This window comes from Ochlerotatus camptorhynchus, unplaced genomic scaffold (assembly GCF_037179485.1).
Source record: "Ochlerotatus camptorhynchus isolate MF236.1 unplaced genomic scaffold, CSIRO-AGI_Acam_v1.1 ptg000183l, whole genome shotgun sequence".
NCBI lineage: Eukaryota > Metazoa > Arthropoda > Insecta > Diptera > Culicidae > Ochlerotatus > Ochlerotatus camptorhynchus.
Genome location: NW_027040673.1, coordinates 1791818 through 1801083, shown reverse-complemented (window position 1 = coordinate 1801083; position 9266 = coordinate 1791818).

Below are 9266 nucleotides of genomic sequence, written 5' to 3'. Positions count from 1 at the left end.
ATGCATTTGCCCAAGTGAATTATTGTTTGTGTTTCAACTGAAATCCACGACTTCGAATATTAGCCAGATGGGATGTTATTTGTAATCAATTTTAATCAAACGAGGTCGGCAGCGACCCCGGCAGACAGTGTAACGTTCAATTGGGAGAACTCCGAAATGATTAAATTTCGTCCAAATATTTACTCTCGAAAACCTGAAAATTTTCTAAAACAACTGACTAAGCCAAAATCGATTTCATTGGTTTGTTACGTGTAACGATCATTTAAAGTTTGCATGACTTTTTCATCTTTTAAAAATCCAGTAAATTTGTACCGACATCGATGACGTGAATTCAGTGTGTAAGATCTAGTACGCAGCTATAAATTTTAATTAAAATTATATCTAAACAAATTATTGATGTTTATAACTACATCGTTTAGTTTTCAATCCATTTTCATGACATTAGTATGTGATAATTTATAGTATTTAATTTAATAAGCGTAGACAGTTTAATGTTGGGGGGAGGGGGGTGCAACTATCCACGGCCCAGACGAAATTTAAAAATTGTATATGGACAATTTTCTACACAGGGGGAGGGAGGGGGGTCATGAATCCCAAAAAATGTAATTAATGAACAGTAGACTGATGCAAAATTTGACTTTTCCGCTCCACAGTGCATAAATGGTTTAAAATCGGGTCCTGATTAGCCTCCCAAAGTTACAACTCATTTGGTTAGTAATAGACTTCGCACAAGTCATTTGAAGTTTGCATGTAAATTATTATAGAAAATCTCAACTTTTTGTTCAATTCCTTCTAGTTTTTTTTCCATATTGAGCTGTGAAACAGTTTGATAACCATTCTTATAGAAAATTTTCTCAGCTACAACTTTGCCAAAGAGCGTTTCTATGTAAAACGAGACAGGAAAAAGTTATTAATTATTTAAGAGATTGGTACACTTATGATGAAAACATGATCAAGCAGCTGCTCTGTAGGCAACACTGTATTTTGCAGTGTGACATAGTAGACATGATTTTTGTGTCCTATTCAACGCCCCAGAAACACCAATGTTGCCTGCTGAGCAGTTGATTGAGCATGATCATAAGACATCAGCGCATTGAACCATTGATAACTTTCGATCCTTGCATTTAATCAAAAAGTGGTCTTTAGCAAAGTTGTAGCTGGGAAAATTTTCAACAAGTATAGTTGAACAACTTTGAAGCAGACCGATATGGTGAATTATTAGATAGACATGAACAAAAATCTTGGTTTTACCATAGTAATTTCCATACAAGCTTCAAATGGTTTGTGCCATCTCAGTTTCTCACCAAATGGGTTAAAATTTTGAGAGGTTAGTCAGGATCCGATTTGGAATCGTTTAAGTATTGTGGAGCGAAAATTTCAAATTTTGCATCACTCTAATGAACAGCCCCAAAGTAGTTTTACCCTAACAAACGATGCGTTCTACAACTCTAAATGTACAATTTTGAAGAAGTCATATAATATACAACTTTCAGCTGTTTCATACAATCCAGCAGAATCAGCATCTATTCTGGTGCTGAGTTCAGAGAAATCACTTAGGGGAAATGTTAGCTTCGGCAATACCTTAACCTATTATCGTAAACAAAGTCCTAGAGCACTCAAATTTGGCCAATAGATGCTCTGAAACACAATGTATCCACATGCCAAAATTGAGCTCTCAAGGAAGTTGTTTACCCCCTGGACGATAATAGCCGAAGCCAACATTTCCCCTACATAACTTAATTTTGGGTCGCTAAATCCGAACCTGAAATGAGATTTCGTTAATAACTTTATTAGGCTGAATTGTACTTGCATCTAGTTGCAGCCAATAAAGAAAAAACTTTCAAAGTTTTTTATGTTACTTCATAAGTGGATTTTACGATTTTCAGAATTGGTTGGAAATGCCATCTACAAGCAAAAAGTTCGCGTTTGACTTGCTCATCTACTGTCTGCAGCTGTTTGATAGTTCTAGCGATGTTTCATCCAGGGTTCTGCATTTTCGAAACAAAGAAAATAAAATGAACTCTCCGCAGAATCGCTTCATTTCGAGCAATATCATTTTCGTGTAAGTCATCGTGTTTCTTGTTATCGAGTCACGATGAACATTCTTCTTTTCAAACATGATTTGACTATCACTTGTTGCGTTCGTCAAGTGCTTCAGTTCATTTCATTTGAGGCAGACTTGTTTCAATTGACGCAATGAATGAACTCAAAAACTGCTTCCTTCGTTTTTTCCACTTTCACTTCAATTCGGGGTTCATTCGAAATGTCACAACCTGACGACGCAGGCATCAAAATATAGTTTCCGGATAGTATCCACACAATATCGGTTGCCGATAGGGATGGCATCCGGATTATATGTAGTAATAATATATATTTTTTATATTAAACGAAAATTAAATTAACAAGACCATGCTGGAGTCCAAGATGGGAGCCATCGGGGTCAGGGAAAGTCTCAAATACCCTACAATACGGGTGTTTTCGAAACGGGGACGACGCAAAAGTGCCGAAAATCAATATTCGACGTTATTTTGGAATCCAAAATGGCGGCCATCTGGATTCAGAAAGTATCAACTATCCTACAATATGGGTATTTTCGGAACGGGGAAACCGACAATCGATATTCGACGCCATTTTGGAATCCAAGATGATGGTCATAAAGTTTCATCAAACGTGTCAAATACCCTAAGATATGGGTATTTTCGGAACGGAAACAATGCGTGGCTGCCGAAAATCGATATCCGATGCTATGTTGGACTCCAATATGGCGACCATAGGGTTTCAAAAAAAGTGTCAAATACCCTACAATATGGTTATTTTCGGAACAGGGACACCGGGTAGATGCCAAAAATCGATATCAGATACCACTTTGGAATCCAATATGGCGGCCATCAGGGTTCAGAAAGTGTCAAATACCCTACAATATGGGTATTTTCGGAATGGGGACAACGTGTGAATGCCGAAAGTCGATATCCGATGCCATTTTGGAATCCAATAACCATATTTTAGGATAGTTGGTATGGGTATTTGATAGAATTTAAAACTTTTTCTGAAACCGGAAGCCATCATCATGGATTTCAAAATAGCGTCAGATATTGATTTCCAATCTTCAGACTGCACCCCGATTCCAAAAAAATCCATATTGATGGGACGGCATCAGCATTTCCCATTTTTTGACGTAGAACTACGTCTTTGTCAACTATACTGGGGTGCAAATCAAAAAAAAAATTTGTGTGTAAACAGTTTTGGGTTTTGAACGCTTGTAACTTTGTCATTTATATGTGAAACTAAAATCCAAATACGCTAATTGTTAGGATATTACTTCACAAATCTTTTCCAATTCTTCAAAAAAAAAAAAAAAACTTTTGGAAACTGTAATTGTAATGTAATGTTATCACTGTTTTCAAGAAATAAACATTTACTCCAAACCCAGTCGTCATAATCGAGTACCACTTGGTTGAACAAAGTTACAAAACAGTACCTCTGCTCATAACTGCTTCGGACGGCGTGTCACTGGGTCCTGCAACAAGCAGAAGCAAGTCAGCAGTAAATATGGTGTAACATCTATGCGGATTTGCTAGCGCTAGTGTACTAACACTGTGCAAAAAAGTAGCCAGCATAATGTAAGCAGGGTATCAGGTTCTACTAGCATGTGCTAGTTGTCTAGTACACTAGCGCTAGCAAATCCGCACAGATGTAAACATCCCTAGTGGTGGATCACAGCGTGATCACCTTGACAACCAGCGATGGGGTCGAAGGGTTCAACTAGTACGAAACACCCCAGTGAATATTCACTTCCACTAAGAGATACACTACCGATGATAAGTTTAAGGACACCCCAAAAAACCATGCAGATATGTTTTGTTCAATTTTCGATCTCGAAAGGTTATTTGAATGACATGAATGGTATAGCATAAGGGCAGGTCCATTAATTATGTCACGAAAATTTGGCCAATTTTTAACCGCCCCTCCCCCCTTTATCACATTTTTATATGGACCTTAATTGTTTTTTGTAAGGCTCGTCACAGTTTCCAAAACCGCCCTCCTCCCTAACAGTGTGACATAATTAATGGATCCCTAAGTGTTCTACTTGTACTTTTATTTCAAAATTTGGCCAACACAATTCTGAGAAAATCAGTCACGATTCTTCAGAGTTAATTTTGAAAAATATTGTAACTTTGGATATACTTTTAGCACACAACATTTTTAATTATATTGAACAATTTGCTTACGAAGAAAGTTCCATTAAAAACCTTTCAAATGATCTAAAGAGAACGAAAATTGGACGTAACAACAGAGATATGAACATAACAAATTTGTCATGTTTTTTGGAGGTGTCCTTGAACTTATGGTCGGGAGTGTATACTTACCGTTTCAACCTACCCCGGTGTACCTTAACTATGATGCTTACTATCAAAACATTGAACAGGTGGAGAAACTGTACACGAGCTTTTACTCTGACTGTTAAATTCAATAAATGAATCCCCCTTATTTTCAATTAATGTTGTACTAAGCACCTTCTTATTGGAAACCAATCGTTTGATTAGAGAAAAGTCACAGTTTTCTATTTTGCATCATTCTACGAACACGCTGTAAACTACATAATGATGATACATGATAATGTTTTGTTAGAGTTGTCCTCCAAATAAGAGAACAAAGAGGTGCTTAAACCCCGTATGATAGTTATACCCCATCCTCCCCTACTTCGCAGACATATGAACATTGGCGTAACTAATGGGGGTGCCAGGGGGGGCTAGGCCCCCTCCAGAATTTTTGGTGTTTATTTTTGACTCACCGGTATTTTTTCAACCTTGTTAAGTTCAATGCTACTATTTAACAGTGATTAATAAAATTGGACCACCAACAAGGATTTTTAAAGTTCTTTATGTTGATTACTTTAACATGTGGAAACTTCGTAAAACTTAAAATAGAAGTTCAGGGAAGATCGTAGAAATTAAGTAAACTTGGTAGATATTCTGGGAAATTCATAGACCTTCAGAAAATTTCGTAGAAAAAAGGAACTTCGAGAGTTCTGAAAACTGCGTAGAAGTAGAGAATTCATTTAGATTTGAGGAGCTTCGTAGAAGTTAAAGGAACATTATTTTATTTTAGGGAAGCTCATTATTGATCGGGAACCTCTACATAATTTCAGTTTTTTTTTAGCCCCATGGATTTGGAATAGTTGTGAAAATTCAACAGCAAAATTGTAGAAGATTTTCGAATTTCGTAGCATTTTGAGGAGCTGCATATAAGTGTAAGGAATTTTGAAAAAGTTCAGGGAATTTTTTAAAAGATCTAAAAATATTTCAATAAATTTCTAAGAACTTCAGGGATTTTCGCCTCAGTTTAGGGAACTTCGTTGCAGTTTTTCAAAAACCTTACTCCAAAAAAGCTCCATGAACTTCTTGGAGGTTTTGGGAACTTCGCTAAATTAAAGGAACTTTCTAGGTGTTCAAGAATATTTGTAGATGTCTTAGGTGTCTTTCCAGAAGTGCAAAGATGTTCAGAGATCTTTGTAGAATTTTAAGAAATGAAAAAAAACATATGGAATTTGGAATAAATTCAGGAAACTTCGTAGAAGTTGAGGAAATTTTGTAAAACCTAAGTTTTGTAGATATTCAGGAAACGTTGCATAAGTTACAGGATATTCTTTCAAACATCCTTCCTAGACATCAGGAAATATTCGAAAGATCTCCATCTAGTCCAAGATATTAGTAAAGTGCACTGGATATTTGGTAGGTTGTAGGTTGATCAGGAAGTATTCAAAAGTTTTCCAGCCAATGGAATCAGATGGAATCTTGAATGATGAATCTTAATTATGGGTTTGGGATCACAAAACTATTTTTATTTTAACATTAACAATGTTAAGGATTGTGCATCTGCAGCATATGCATGTACGTAATGAGTGGATTTGTTAGTTATTTCGACGCTTTTTAACAATTCTTGAAATTTCCCAAATTAACAGCTATCGATGCGTAGAAATATTTCTTATCGATTGGTGATTAAATTATTGAAATTGGTCCAAGAGCAGCTGAGTTATTAACGTTCAAAATCTTTCGTAATTTCGTTACATGTTCCATATTCAGTTTTCACAAAATGTACCCCCATATAGAAATCACTGACGTAGTCCTACGTCAAAAAATTGTACATCTTGAACATCTTCCTACGTCCTAAATGTATGAAATTTATTCTGTGTGCACTTAACCTTGAAACAGCCAAAATTTTATAAAATTATAAAATTCAAACTCCTAGAATTTTATTTTGGTTCCTATGTCTGAGATTGGAATGATCAATAAAAAAAATCTGGTCACAAAATTCATGAAATTACTTAATCCTGAGAATTTTCTTAAGTTTGAGATGCTTACGTTTACAAGATCCGGACTGTGATTTTATTACAAAAAACATGAACAAACGATCATTGCTTGTTCAAAGCTCCCAATCATAGTTATGGAATAAATATAATCAAATTTATTGTTTCACCATTAAAATAATAGTAAGCCTCAATATCATATTATTGGTCACAGAAAAAAAAATGTACCCAAAAATAAGTTGCCTTGGACGCAATTTTAATGAGTTTTTAATAACCCGTAGTTTTGCAAAATTAAAAAAGTGCAACAGGCCCCCCATCGGCCCCCTCCTGATATATTTTCTAGCTACGCCAATGCATATGAACCAACATTTTGTTCAATATTGAAAGTACCGTCTTCTGATAAGGAAAACAACTGTCTGTTACGTCATCATAAAATTCAACCATCACTCTCTTCTCTCTTAGAGACATAATTTAAAATACCTTTATTGATAAGTATTTGACAGCCCCAAGCTCCTCCCCTGATCCTATCCTTCGAAAATGTACCCTTCTAACCTCGAGTAAGCCGCGAGTAATCGGCCCAACTCCTACTAGACATAGAATTAAGTGAATTTTGTTACACACAGTGAACAATGAATTATCGGCTCCGTAAAGCTAACGCGATTGAGCCTTCCAAATAAACGAACTAGATAAAAAAAAAAAGTATTTGACAGCATTTCCCACTTTTTCTTAAACTGGAAGCCGACATCTTTTATTTCAAAATGGCGTCGCATATAAATTTTCGGTCTCTAGATGTCACCCCGATGCAAATAATACCCATATTAATGGATAAACAAACCAACAATGATAAATTGGACATCCCCGTGCACAGATCTATGCGCATACGCTTAAATTAACCGAGTGAACAAGCAACAATAGTCATAAAAACTGCACGATTCAATGCAAAAGTAAGTTCATTTGACAATGAAAGAAGAAAAAACACGAGTCAAGCCAAAACAAACAGCATGAAAACTGATCGAAAATAATTCTGTTGATGTCGACGGGGATCTGCTCGAAGAGAAGAAAAAATGAGTTTCAATTGAAAGTGATGGTTGACAGCTTCATTGTCGGTTGAAAATTTTCGATTGAAAGTGACTTTGTGGGGCCCTGGTTTCATCACTACCTAAAGCCCCACGTTTCTGAAAGTATTGTCAGGCGATGGTGTGTTATAATGCAATTCTTCTTTAACCAACTATTGTGTTGCTCCTCTCGTCATGACCAACTTAGTCATCTCAGCGAGAACGCAGTAGGGTGGTTTTTGCGTGCTGTACCATCATCAGCATTGTTGACGGCTACACCCGTTTTTAGTTGTTACTTCATACGTGAAGTTTACGATTTTCAGAGTTGGTGGCACGGATAGAAATCTCCTTAAACCTTTTGGCAAATTTCTATTGCTGATTATTCATAATATGTATAAGTCAAGTAATAAGCTGACGCCTTGCAAACAGTTAATGAAGATCATGTGTCAAATGAAATGTATAAGCGGTCACACATACCTGTTATGCATTCTTATAGGACCTATGTGGTTTGTCTTATGGAAAGTATAAGGCTGATGTTTTTTTTTTTTTTTTTTGAGGCCTCCCTTAGCTCAGTCGGAACAGCCCCTAATGCAAAAATGGTACAGGCATCGAAAGCTCTAAATTAATAACTGTGGAAGCCCCGTCAATCCGACGTGCAGTCAAACCACCATTCCTCAATGGTTCAGAAAACACCAGTCACCGTTCGTCGACAGCAGTAGCAGCGAGTAATTCGTCAGTGAGCATGCATAAGGGCGTAAACGCGATGATCGATTCTCTTCGTCGATTTTCTCTATTATTAATAACTCGCTATAATAAACGTTTCTCGGTGCGTTGGCTGCTGATTTTGCTAGTCAATACAACCTGTTACAATTCTGCATTGAACAAATTATAGAAAATTGTTTTGCTTAGCTGTAGCAATGCAAAGAGAAAATCGATGAAGAGAATCGATCATCGCGTATACGCCCTTATGAATGCTCACTGTCGAATTACAGTACGTCGCCAGATCGTTGGCAGCAGTAGCAAGCTACCAGTGGTACGTACCGAAGAAAATCCCAACAAAAACAAACAGTAGTTTCCCCCCAATCCATAACTTATCTTTTAGTTCATACTTCGCAATGATCTCTAGTCAGGTTACCGTACACTGCAAAACAGTTTGATTAAGACGCAATCATTTCCGTTAAAAGTGTCGATGCGCAACATAAACGAAAAACAAACTTGTAAATCAAAAAGACATTAATCTATACCAAGCATTTCCACTGGGTCTCAAATAAACATTCCTAAGAAATCCCAAATGCAATAAACATGTTTACTAGGTCAAGCGCAAGGCGATCAACAACGCACGCAGACGGCGCAATGAATGAAATGATTGTTTGCATAGCTTAGCATACCTACTTGCAATAAGCATAAACGATTGCGTGTGACTTTTGCCACATGGTATCGGGTCAATTCGTAAACAACAGGAAGCAACATATCAACATAGGACTTGGGAAAGATTCAGCATAAACAATATTGAATTCTATCTGCGCAATTGGTTAATTAATAAAACTAACTGAAACTGAAATATACATTATTCTACAATCGACAGTCAGAGTGTTATTACCTTCGAATGCCAGCTCAACGACTACCAAGTAATAAGTAAACCTTGAGAGCCAACTCGAGGAATTTCTTGCTACTGCACTTGCCGGTACGAAAGAACTACTTTTCACGATATACCTCAATTTTTATGTTGGATTTCCTCATGTCTGCAATTAGTTCAACAAGATGAGAGGGATCCTTTACAGACTGTGCGAGGTAGCTATTTTTGTTCACAGGGCAGAAACTTCTCAAATCTCTGGTCGAGTACCAACATGTATAGTCCTGAAATAACACCACCACATCATCAAAAATCTTCAACGACAACACTT